General features: G+C 42.0%; 1 pseudogene; it reads left to right on the top strand.

The window, feature by feature from the left end:
* The first annotated feature begins 6,087 nt into the window (after positions 1-6,087).
* LOC119505235 lies at positions 6,088-7,003 on the top strand (annotated as a pseudogene).
* The last annotated feature ends 5,356 nt before the right edge of the window (positions 7,004-12,359 follow it).

The following is a 12,359-nucleotide window of genomic DNA, read 5'->3' as shown; positions in this document are numbered from 1 at the left end:
ACCAGCATGGCACTGTCCATTCATGTCCCTGCTCTCAGTTCTTCCAAAACTGTGCCAGTTTGAATGTACTCTGTCCCCTAAAACACCATTATCTTTGATGCAGTCTTGTGTAGGCAGGAAACTATTGGTGTTGATTGAGTTGGAGACTTTTGATTAGATGTTTCCTTGGAGATGTGATCACTCAACTGTGCGCAAGATCTTTCAATGGATAATTTCCATGGAGGTGTGGCCCTGCCCATTCAGCATGGGCCTTGATTAGTTCACTGGAGTACTATGTAAGCTCAGACAGAAGGAGCGAGCTTGCTACAGCCAGGAGGGACACCTTGAAGAACTCACCTGGGAGAAAGCCACTTTGAAACCAGAACTGTGGAACAGATGCCAGCCACGTGCCTTCCCAGCTAACAGAAGTTTTCCGGACACCATTGACCATCCTCCAGTGAAGGTACCTGACTGAGACCATACAGTACCTTGGACATTTTATGGCCTTAAGACTGTAACTTTGTAACCAAATAAACCCCCTTTATAAAAGCCAATCCATTTCTGGTATTTTGCTTAAAGGCAGAATTAGCAAACTAGAACCATACCCAATAACAGGGTTGCAGGACCATATGGCAACCCCATTCTTAGCTTCTTGTGGAACCACCACACTGCCCTCCATATGGGCAGCACCTTTCTACTTTCCCACCAACAGGGAATAGGTACATGCCTCTCTCCACATTTTCTCCAGCACTTGTATCCCTCTGTTTATTTTTTAAAAAGTTTTATTCACACACCATACAATCCATCCTAAGTAAACAATCATTGATTCCTGGTAAAATAGCATAGTTATGCATTCACAACCATAATCTATATGAGGATATTTCCATTTATTTCACAAAGAAAGGAGAGAAACAAATGAAAAATAAAAAACAAAAGATAGAAGTAAAATAAAATAAAATAAAATAAAATGAAAAGGTCAGACAAAAACAACACCAAGAATCCCGTAGTGCTCCCTTATATCTGCCTCTTATCGATATTTAGCTTTGGTACATTGCCTTTGTTACAATCAATGGAAGCATCTTATAATATTACTGTTAACTATCAGACTCTAATTTGCATTAGTTATATTTTTTCCCCACACACCATCCAATTTTTTAACACCTTGCAATGTTGACATTCATTTGTCCTCCATGTAAAAACATTCTTATACGTTTGTACATTTTATTATCATTATTGACTACTTTACGTTTTGCTAAGTTATCCAATCCCAGTTTTTATCCTCTATCTTTCCCTCTGGTGTCATACATGCCCCTAGCCTTTCTCTTTCAACCGTACTCACACTAATCTTTGTTCAGAGTGCTTACAAAATTGTGCTACCATCACAAATTATTGTGCTATTCATTTCTGGATCTTTACAGTCAATCTTGTTGAACCTTCTGTACTCTTTCAGCATCACATGCCCAATCTCTAACCTCTTTCTGTCTCCTGACAGTCTGTGTCCTAAACTTTAACTCTCAAAGTTCATTCATCAGTGTTAGTTCATATTAGTGAGACCATATAGTACCCATCCTTTTGTTTCTGGCTAATTTCACTCAATGTAATGTCTACTGTCTACTGTTTTGTCTTTTGGATCTTATATGTCATATTTTGTTTTATTTTTCTCTTCTTCTCTCTCTTGTTACCGTTACTGATATTCTTCATTTCCACACTCTTCTCCAAACCTCTCTCTCCTGTCTTTTCCTATCTGCCTGTAGTGCTCCCTTTAGTATTTCTTGTAGCACAGCCCTCTTGTTCACAAAATCTCTCCATGTCTGAAAATATTTTAACTCTCCCTCAGTTTTGAAGCACATTTTTGCCAGATATAGAATTCTTGGTTAGCAGTTTTTCTCTTTCAGTATCTTGAATATATCACATTGCTGCCTTCTTGCCTCCGTGGTTTCTACTGAGAAATCTGCATACAGTATTATCGAGCTTCCCTTGTATGTGACGGATCACTTTTCTCTTGCTGCTTTCAGAATTCTCTTTGTCTTTGAAATTTGATAATAAGAATATTAAGTGTCCTGGAGTAGGTGTATTTTGATTTATTCTGTTTGGGCTATGCTGTGCTTCTTGGATTTGTAATTTTATGTCTTTCATAACAGATGGGAAATTTTCATTATTTATTCCATTATTTTTTCTGCCTCTTTTCCCTTCTCTTCTCCTTCATGGACACCCATGACATCTATAGTCATGAGCTCCATGTTGCCATTAATTCCTGAAACCTGTTCATAATTTTTCCATTCTTTTCCCTATCTGTTCTTTTGTGTGTAGGATTTCAGATGATCTATCCTCTAGTTCATGAATCCTTTCTTCTGCCTTTTCAAATCTGCTATTATGTCTCTGTTGTGTTTTTCATCTCTTCTAGTATAACTTTCATTCCCTTAAGTTATGCCAATTGTTTTTTCACTTTCAAGTTCTTCCTTATGTTGCCCAATGTCTTCTTTATATCCTTTATCTCTTTTGCCATATCTTCCCTCAACTTGTTAATTTGATTTTTGAATTAATTTAGCATATTTGTTTCAACATCTTTAATTAATTGTTTCAACTCTTGTATCTCATTTGAAGTATAAGTTTGTTCCTTTGACTGGGCCATACCTTTGTTTTTCCTAGTGTAATTCATAATATTTTGTTGTCTAGGCATCTTGTTTCCTTGATTACCCCAATCAGATTTTCCCAGAAGACCTGGTGGGCCCAGGTCTCAGGAGGAGGGTGTATTATTATCAAGTTTCCCTCAGGATGAGACCCAGGAGATTGTCACATTTTCCTGGAAGGCCTCTAGAGTCTGTGCTTTTCCTATCCTGCCCAGCAGCCTGCAGTTCCCCACCATTGTAAAGAGATGTGGTGCCTTTAATTCTCAGCAAACTCTGTCCCTGCCAGGGACCAAGGATGAGTCAAAATCCAAGCTTAAGCTTTTAGTTTTCCCCAGGCCCTGGGGTCTGAATTCTCTGAGGGAGGGCAACCACTTGAGCTGGTCCCTGCCCCCCTCTTCTTAGTGAAGAAGATAAGCCCTTTAGGGTGTTATTCCCTTCACTTGAACTTCTTCCTTGGTTTCTCTATTTTAACTACACCCTAACCTGGTCAGTGCTGACAATTGAAAATGCCTGAGACTTTCTCTAATGAGCTATACTTAGAATGAGAAAAAAAAGAGAGAAAAGAAAGAAGTTCCCCTTTTCAGAGATAGTCCCTAGGCCCCCAGTTTCACCAGTCAAGAGCTATAGTTGGTTCCCAATTCTATGTGCCCCTTTTCTTGGGACACAGCCTTTTTCCAGTATTCTGAGCTCAGCCCACTCCAAAAGCCTCTGTTTTTATTTATTTATTATTTTTCTTTCTGTCAGCCCTGCCTTCTCTCTGCTGTAAGAGACCTCAGGGTTCCTTTCCTTCTTGCTCTGGGTTTATCTGTGCTCACAGCTTGTATTCAGTAGTCCAAATTTGTTAATTAAAAGTGCAGTTGGAGCTTGGTTTAGCCACCTTCCTTTGATTCTAGTAGAGACTGCTTATTTTTCCCACATGGAAGTGTTCTAACTCAGCCTGCCATGCCATTGGGGGAGAGGAGCCAGCTCTGCAGTTTGAGCCTTATTAATAGTTCTATGTTGTGATCCCAGCCACTCCACCCATTCCAATCTATTGTACAATGTGATGCGTGTCTGGTCACAAATGTTCCTCAAACAGTTGTTCCAGACTATTTGCTAGTTGTTCCTGGCTATTTACTAGTTGCTCTAGAGGACTAACTAAATTCCACATCTCCCTATGTCACCAACTTAACATGTTAACTTTATCTACTATCTTAAAAAATGTATAGATATGTGCATAGAGGTTTTGTGTAAGTGTAAGTTTTTATATATAACATTTTATTTTGAAATATTGTATAACTTGTAGACAGTTGCAAAAATTATACAAAATTCACAGAATTTCAATATATCCCCCACCCAGGTCCCCAGATCCACTAAATTTTAATATTTTACCACATTGGCCATATCATTCTATCTATCCATCTATCAGTCTATTTTGTAAACTTTTGAGAGTAGATTATATACATTATGTTCCTTGAACACTTAATTCCATAAACATTTCCTACAAACAAGGGCATTCACATATATAGCCACCTTAAGTACAATATCAAGTTCAAGAAATTCAACATTGATATAAAGTTTTCATTCCACATACCAATTTTTACACGTGTTCTAATAATATCCTTCAGGGCATTTTCTCCTCCCTTATTTGATCTAGTCAGTATCATGTATTGCATTTAGTTTTTTATTGTCTTTTTAATCTTTCTTAATTTTTAATTGTGGAAATATATATACAACATGAACGTATGCATCTCAACCACTCTGAAGCATACCGTTCAGTGGGATTAATAACATTCACAATGTTGTGTTATGCTCACCACCATCCATTTCCAGAACTTTACCATCACCCCAAATAGAAACCCTGTACCCTTTTATGCATTAACTCTCCATTCCTCCTTGGCCCCTTCTCTTGCCTCTGGTAACCTATATTATACTTTATGAAACCCAACATTTTACCACTCTGGGATAAATACCCAGGAGTGCAAGTGCTAGGTCATATGGTAGTCACATATAGTTTTTTTAAAAAACTGCTAAACTGATTTCCAGAATGACTATATCATTTTCCATTGCCACCAGTAAAATGAAAGTGATCCAGTTTCTCTGCAGACTTACCAGCATTTGGTGCTATCACAATTTTTTGTTTTAGCTATTCTGATTTGTATGTAGAATATGCCAGTGACTTTAATTGCCTTTCCCTGATGTCTAACATTCACTAATTTGTCTGCTATATCTATATAGCCTCTGCAGTGAAATAGTGTTTGTAGCTTTATCTGTTTTATGATTGGATTGTTTTCCTTACTGTTGAGTTTGAGGGTGTTGTGTCTCAAAGTTTGGTGGACTTGAAGAGAGTTAAGGGGAGGAATGCTTGAGATGGGGTAAGGGACAAGGTATATCCTTGGTCGGGTAGGAGATGTTATATGTATCATACAGGGGGTTCTTCCCTAGGTAAAGTCCTTGGTCAGATATGTTTTCCCAGTCTGTACCTTATGTTTTTATCCTTTTATCAGGGCCTTTTGCAGAGCGAATTCTTTAATTTTGTTGAAGTCCAACTTACCAGTTGTTCTTTTATGGATGACACTTTCAGTGTCAAGTCTAAAAACCCTGCCTAACATGAGATCCTAAACATTTACTCCTAGGATTTTAAAAATTTTTTTTATAATTTTATGTTTTACATTTAAGTTCATGATCCATTTTGAGATAACTTTTGCATAAGTTCATTTTTTTCCAGTTGCTCCATCAACATTTATTGAAAATTGAAAATTTTCTGCCCATTTGTGAAAAAAATCATTTGCACATACTTACGTGGATGTATTTCTGAGTGCACCGTTTTGTTCCATTGATTAATGTGTGTATCCTGCACCAATACCAACCAGTCTTTATTAGCTATACAGAAAGTGTTGGAGTCAAGGAGATTAGATTCCCTCAGTTTATTCTTATTTTTAAAAATAGTTTTGGTATTGTAGTTCATTTTTCTTTCCATATAAACTTTTTTTAAAAAAAAATCTTGACTACACCCTAGCGGCCGGGGCGCCCGGGGGTGCTGTCACCGGGATGCCCCGCAGGTAAACGCGTCGCCTTCCTCCAGAACGAGCGAGCGCAGGTGAAGCAGACACAGACGCCGCCTGTGACAGTGGCAGTTCCCAGCGCCCCACATCATATTTGTCTGCTACAACAGCAACACAGAAAAGCGGAGAGAGGGATAAGGGAGGAAGGGAGCGGAGCTCTCAAGTCTTCGACTTGGCGTGGAGCCTGCGTTTGGCTGACGCTCTGATCCCGGGCTCTTTGGCACCCAAGCTCTCTCCGCGCAGCACCCGGCAGCCGGAGGCGCTCCCCAGCGTGAGCCCCCGACCCCCTGGCGAGCGCGCGTGGGCGAGTGGCCGCGGACACTCTGGTCTGGCTAGGGAAGCAGCGTCCTCGATCCGGAGGCGACGGAGGTTTTATTTGCATCTTGGAGCCTGTGGCAGATGGTGGGACTCTCTGGCCCTGTGCAGTATCCACAATGCTAGACTCACCCATGGATGACAAGACGCAATCTAGGCTGACTCCTCCAACGATGCCACCTTCCCTTCCTACGCAAGGAGCTCCAAGAACCAGTTCATTTGCGCCCACAACGTTAACTAATGGCACGAGCCATTCGCCTGCAATCTTGAACGGCGCTCCCTCGCCGCCTAGTGGTTTCAGCAACGGGCCTTCTTCCTCCTCTGGCTGATCAAAAGCTGCCCCCAAACTGTGGCGCCAGGCAACTCAGTAAACTGAAGCGATTTCTCACCACCCTGCCCCGGTTTGGCAATGCCACTTCACAGGACATAGGAGGGAGTCTGCACCCTGGTACTAGGACTGGTGAACTCGACTTTGACTATTGAAAAATTTCATTCCAAACTGCAAGAAGCTACTACTTTCAACAGTGACCTTTTGTCATCCCATTTTTTGAAGGACAGCTTGCTCCTGCTGCAGCTTGAGCTCCTCCATTGTGCAAGACTGACCGAACAGAACCCTGCCCAGGAACTGGCCCAGCAGGGAAAGCTGCTTCTGGATGCCAGCACCACCTTACCTGTTGACTTCTCGGAGCTGCTTCTTGATGTGAATGAAAAAACAGGAAGGGGTGAACTCCAGACAGAACCAATGAAAATGGCTTTGACAGAGAGCCTTTGCACTCAGAATATCCAAGCAAGCAACCATGCACTGTTAGCCCAGGTCAGCCAATAGTGCATCCAAATAAGGGCTTATCCTACCATCTCAGTGGCCTGCCTCACCCCAACCCACCCCACCCCACCTCCAACTTAGCATTACTGTTTGAGTGGTGTGGCCATTGCCGGCCACTGCAGGGACTCCTATTGACACTGAGCTACAGGGACCTCAAGGGACAGAAACAGATCTATGGGGTTTCATGGTACATGTCAAGAAGAAATGACTGATTACAGACTAATGGAGAAAGGGCAGAAGAATGGAAACATCTTGACCGTTAAACTGCATAATAGGCATGGAGGCATGGTAGAAAAAAGCCGTCTCTCACTGTACTATGGTGATATGCATAGCGGACTGTGAGGAACTGAATTACTGGATCTGGTGGTATGGTGACTCCAAGGATTTAAAAAATGGCAGCAGCAGTAGCAGCAGCCACTCTTGGCAGCAGAATCCCATCAACCCAGACCTAGCTGCTTTAGATGCCCACCAGAATTTCCTTCACAAGCCTTCTTCTGGATATGTGCCAGAGGAGGTCTGGAAGAAAGCTGAGGAAGCCATCAGTGAGGAGAAACACCAGGCGATGATGGAGCTGCAAAAGGCTGTACCCAAGGCCTAGCAGAAAACTCAAGAAGTGATTGCCACAGAGCAAGCCAAGCTGGAGCACACAGTCATGGAGGCCAAGCAGGAGGCTATGGAGAATGGGCCTGCTGTCATCAATCAGCAGGAGGATTCCATTAAGAGTTGCTGAAATTATGACCATAAAGCAAGTGAAACCTGCAGTGACAGCCACACGGCCTGATACTGTGGCTCATATTGCCAGCACAAAGACTGGGAGAAGCACCACCACATCTGTGAACAAACCCTGTAGGCCCAGCAGCAGGGGGACATGCCCACCATCAGCTCCTCTTTCATGCCCAACAGCAGGGCTGGGAGCCACATGGACATATAACACCAGCTACCACTCCTGGGTGACCACCTGAGGGACTCTCTCCACTGTAGAGACGACCCCTCACTACACATGAACTCAGAACCTTCTAACATGAAATGATAGATTTGGCCTCCTCCTGTTAATTTCCAGTAGCTGGGATTTTAAACTAGATGACCTCATTGACCAGTGGTTTACCAAACAGCAGACCAAGAGATTGCTAATTTCTGTTGAAAGCAAAAATGCTAATATTAAAAATGACAATGTTCTTTATATATACTAATTGAAGAAAAGAGGAAAACTCTCAAGGGCATGAACATTGGATGCAACAGCAGACATTTTAACGAGAAGATGAATGGTGTCCCTGGGTTGCTAACTGAACTTTGAAGACCTGCTACAAAATGTGTATATGTGCAACTGATTGGAAGGAGAAATGGATGTTCAGTGGTTTGTTTGTTTGTTTCTGGATATGGGCTTTTTATTTTGAAATACTTTCAAACTTACACAACAGTTACAAAATTGAACCCTATACAGGAAACTCCAATATATATCTCTATCCCTGCAGATATCCAGATCCACCAATTTTAACATTTTGCCACATTTGTTGAATCATTCTATCATCTATCTATCTATCTATCTATCTATCTATCTATCTATCTGTCTATTTATCTATACATTTGAGTGTAGGTTGTATTCATCATGCTTCTTGAACACTTAATACTGCCATGTACATTTCCTAAGAACAAGGATATTCACTTATGTAACCACCTTAAGTGCAGTTACCAAGTTTAAGCCATTTAACACTGATATGAACTTATAGTATATACTCCAATTTTTTCATATGCCCCAACAATGTCCCTTTGATTCTTTTCTTCTCCCTTGATAGTTCCCATCCAGGAATTAATTGCATTTAATTGTCATTGTCTCTTTAGTTGCTCTTTCTTTTTAAAAATTATGTGAACATATACACAACACAAACTTTTCCATCTCAACCATTCCCTGGCATACTATTCAATGAGATTAATCACAATTCACAATATTGCAGTACCCTCGCCACCTTCCATTACTAAAATGTTCCCATCTTCCCAAATAGAAACCCTATAGCCATTGTGCATTAATGCCCCATTCCCTCTGCCCCCACTCCAGCAACCCGTACTCTAATTTCTCTACTTATGAGCTTGCATATTGTCCAATATTTTCTTTGTAGTTATCATGGGACTTAAACTTAACATCCCAAATCTATAACCTCTTGTTTACTTAGATACCAACTTAACTTCAATGCTATACACAAACTGTAGCCCTCCAACAACCCACCTTTGTGTAGCTATTGTCACAAATTACATGTTTTTACATTATAAGTCCAAACCCACTGATTTTTCATTACATTTTATGCATTTGCCTTTTAGATCCAGTAGGACATAAAAAGTAGAGCCACAAACCAAAAAGACAACAGTACCACATTTATATTTACCCATGTCATTAGCCTCATGAGAGATCTTTATTTTTTCATGTGGCTTTGATCTATTCTCTATTTTCATATCCTCTCAACCTACAGAACTCTCTTTATCATCTCTTGGAGGGCCAGCTAGTGGTGATGAACTCCCTCAGCTTTTATTTATCTGGGAACATCTCAATCTCTCCCTAATTTTTGAAAGCTAGTTTTGCCAGGTATAGAATTCTTCACAGTTTTGTATTTTTTTTTATTTTTTATTTTTTGCTTTCAGCTCTTTAAATGTGTCCTCCCACTGCCTTCTTGTCTCCATGGTTTCTGAAGAGAAATTGGCACCTAATTCTTAGTGAGGCTCTCTTTAATGTGACATGTTGCTTGTCTCTTGTGGCTTTCAGAATTCCCTATCTTTGGCATTTGACAGTTTGATTACAACATGTTGATGTGAGTCTATTTGAGTTTATACTGTTTGAAGTTCACTGAGCATCTAGGATATGTATATTCATGTCTTTTGTTAAATTTGGGAAGTTTTCAGTCATCATTTCTTTGAATATTCTCTCTGCCCCTTTCTCTCTTTCTTCTCCTTCTGGGGTTCCCACAATTCATGTATTGGTACCCTTGATGGTGTCCCACAGGTTCCTCAGGCTCTGTTTACTTTTCTTCATTCTTTTGTCTTTCAACTCCTCAGACTGAATGATTCCTATTGTCTTATCTTCAAGTTCACTGATTCTTTCTTCTGCCAGCTCCAATTTGCTGTGGAACCCCTCTAGGGAATTTTAATTGCTATTCCCATGGTCTTCAGTTCTGTTTGCTTCCTTTTTATAATTTCTATCTCTCTACTGATATTCTGTTTGTATTCATCTGTCATTTTCCTAATGTCCTTTAGTTCTTTGTCCATGTTTTCCTTTAGCTCTTTGAGCATATTTAAGACCATTTTTTAAAAGTCCTTGTCTGATATGTCCCAGGTCTGGTCCTTCTCAATTTGGTTTCTAATGCTTTAAGCTTCTCCTTTGCCTGGGCCATTGCTTCCTGTTCCTTTTTTTTTTTTTTTTTTTTTTTTTTTTTTTGTATGGTTTGTAACTTTTTGATGAAACCTGGACATTTTGATATTTTAATGTCCTTAAACTTGTATACAACTTGTGTTATGACAGAGCTTTCCTTGATTGGTAGGAGCTAACAACAACAATACAAAAAGGCAAAAAAGAAAACACCTTTTCCAGTCTTTGCAGATTGCCCTGTGCAGGTATCTCCTTCAGAGCTTATCCATACAATGAGTTTAGGGAAGAGCTCTAGGCCAGTGTAGGGGCCTCCTTGATCTTTTCTGTACATGCATCCTTTCCTGGACATGTGTGTAGGGCCCTAGGAATTCTCCCATTTACCTGGTTCCAGATGTCCCTTCTTCTCTAGGAAACAGTTTCCTCTGGTCCTGGGCACTGCACTGTTTGTCCTAAAGCCAGCAATCCCTTGCCCCAGGCAGCACAGCTTGACTGCTCTCCCACAGCATTCTGTAGAACAGTTCTCTGAGCCACCTTCTACATGCAGGGCAAGTTCTGGAACAGTGAGCCCCTGGGCCACCACCAGACCGAACTGGGCCAGACACACTTGCTCCTAGTATATGCCTGAGGGCTACACTGCTCCCTCTGGAACCAGGACCAGGAATCCACACAGAAGTGCAGGCCAGCTCTGTGCTGAGTGGGAATGCAGAAGGGGAGAGGCAAGTCAGGGTGCTACAAGTTCCTACTAATTTTAGGTAGCCTTTTTATTGCTTCAGCATTCATCTTGTTACTTCAGTCCTTTATCTGTTTTCTGGAGCTTGGGGAAAGATGTTTCTGCCAATTCTTGCTGTTTTTTCAAAGCTTCTGGGGGTGGGGTGGGGGGATGGAGCCCTGCAATCATTTCTGAATGCTTCTTCTTTCTTGGTCTTTTCTTCATGGGCATGGTTGGTATCTGGCACCCAAATGGCCAAAGTGAGGGCCGATGACTGTCACCAAGCAGCAATATCTCTCCATTGGGGGTGGTTATGATTTATCACAGTGAAAGGAGACAAAGCAAAATCAGCAAAAAGAAAAGGTGAATGCCATCAAGTCCTGAGGAGATCAGGTGCAAGCCTCCAACAGTCCTCTCCCAGTGGAGTCACACAGGAAGTCCTTAATTCTTCCAGCAACTATGTTTGATGACACATGTGATGGGTTGTCTCCAGGGAAGCTCACCTGAGTCCAGGAATGCAGGGTTTTATAGGACTTCCTGTAGACATACAATGCCTGCATGACTGGCTGCAGTTACTGAAGCTCCAGACCCCTGTCCTGGCGCTCACCTGGTCACCAGCTTGGAGGTGGCAGCCATGATGTAGCAAGCCTCCTCAGGTCCCCTCTTCCCAAACCCACCCTGGGGATGGCAGGCAGGTTGGCATGAGGTGCCAGGAACATCCAGATCTGTGGGATCCAGGGCCCTGGCTGTCTGGGGATCCTGTAACCCTGAGGCAGCCAGCTCTTCTAAGGTTGGAATGGCTGTGGGAGGCAGGAGGCCTGGGTGCCTGCAAACTCATAAATACCACTGTGGTGCTGGTGGCGGGCGCCATGTGTGTGGGGCAGCCAGTGCCCCAGAAGGTGAACTGGGGTCCTGGAGGGCACCCCCGTCCCAGCTCCCCTGTTCAGAGTTCCCCCCTCCCCACCATTTCTGAAAAGAAATACTATCCAGGTGAACAGAATGAAATATGAAAGATGATTTGCTGTGGGATGTATGAATACAGCAGCAAGAAAAAAATGACATAATACAGTCTCCTATGTACATGTGGGATCTGCAGGCCCAGGGCTTTTCCTAAATGCCTTTAAGACTGTGCACAGCAGCTTGCATGACCTAGGTCAGTTAAGGTTTAACCTACCCTCCTTGTAAACCCAGGCTTCCAGCTCTAAATGTAATCTATAGCTTAACCTCCTTCCCAAAGTCCCTGAGATAGTATCACTGGCGTTATATACAAGATAACCTATGATCCTCCCCTCTTTCCTGTTGACTACAATCAATCCTTCCATATGCCACACAAGACCCCTGTTCCCATGCTTATGCTCTCATACCCATTGGAATGTCTTTGTCACAAGCCCCTATAACTGTCTTGACCAGTTCCCCCCAAAGTGTGCAGTACTTTGACACTGAGCTCTGAACTGGCTACCATTCAGAGAAGATTGACTGACTTCCTGCTCCAATCCTGTAAGTAAAC

Source organism: Choloepus didactylus, chromosome 10, assembly GCF_015220235.1.
Source record: "Choloepus didactylus isolate mChoDid1 chromosome 10, mChoDid1.pri, whole genome shotgun sequence".
Classification (NCBI taxonomy): domain Eukaryota; kingdom Metazoa; phylum Chordata; class Mammalia; order Pilosa; family Megalonychidae; genus Choloepus; species Choloepus didactylus.
Note: the sequence above shows the minus strand (reverse complement) of the source record. Positions and strands in the feature narration are given on the sequence as shown.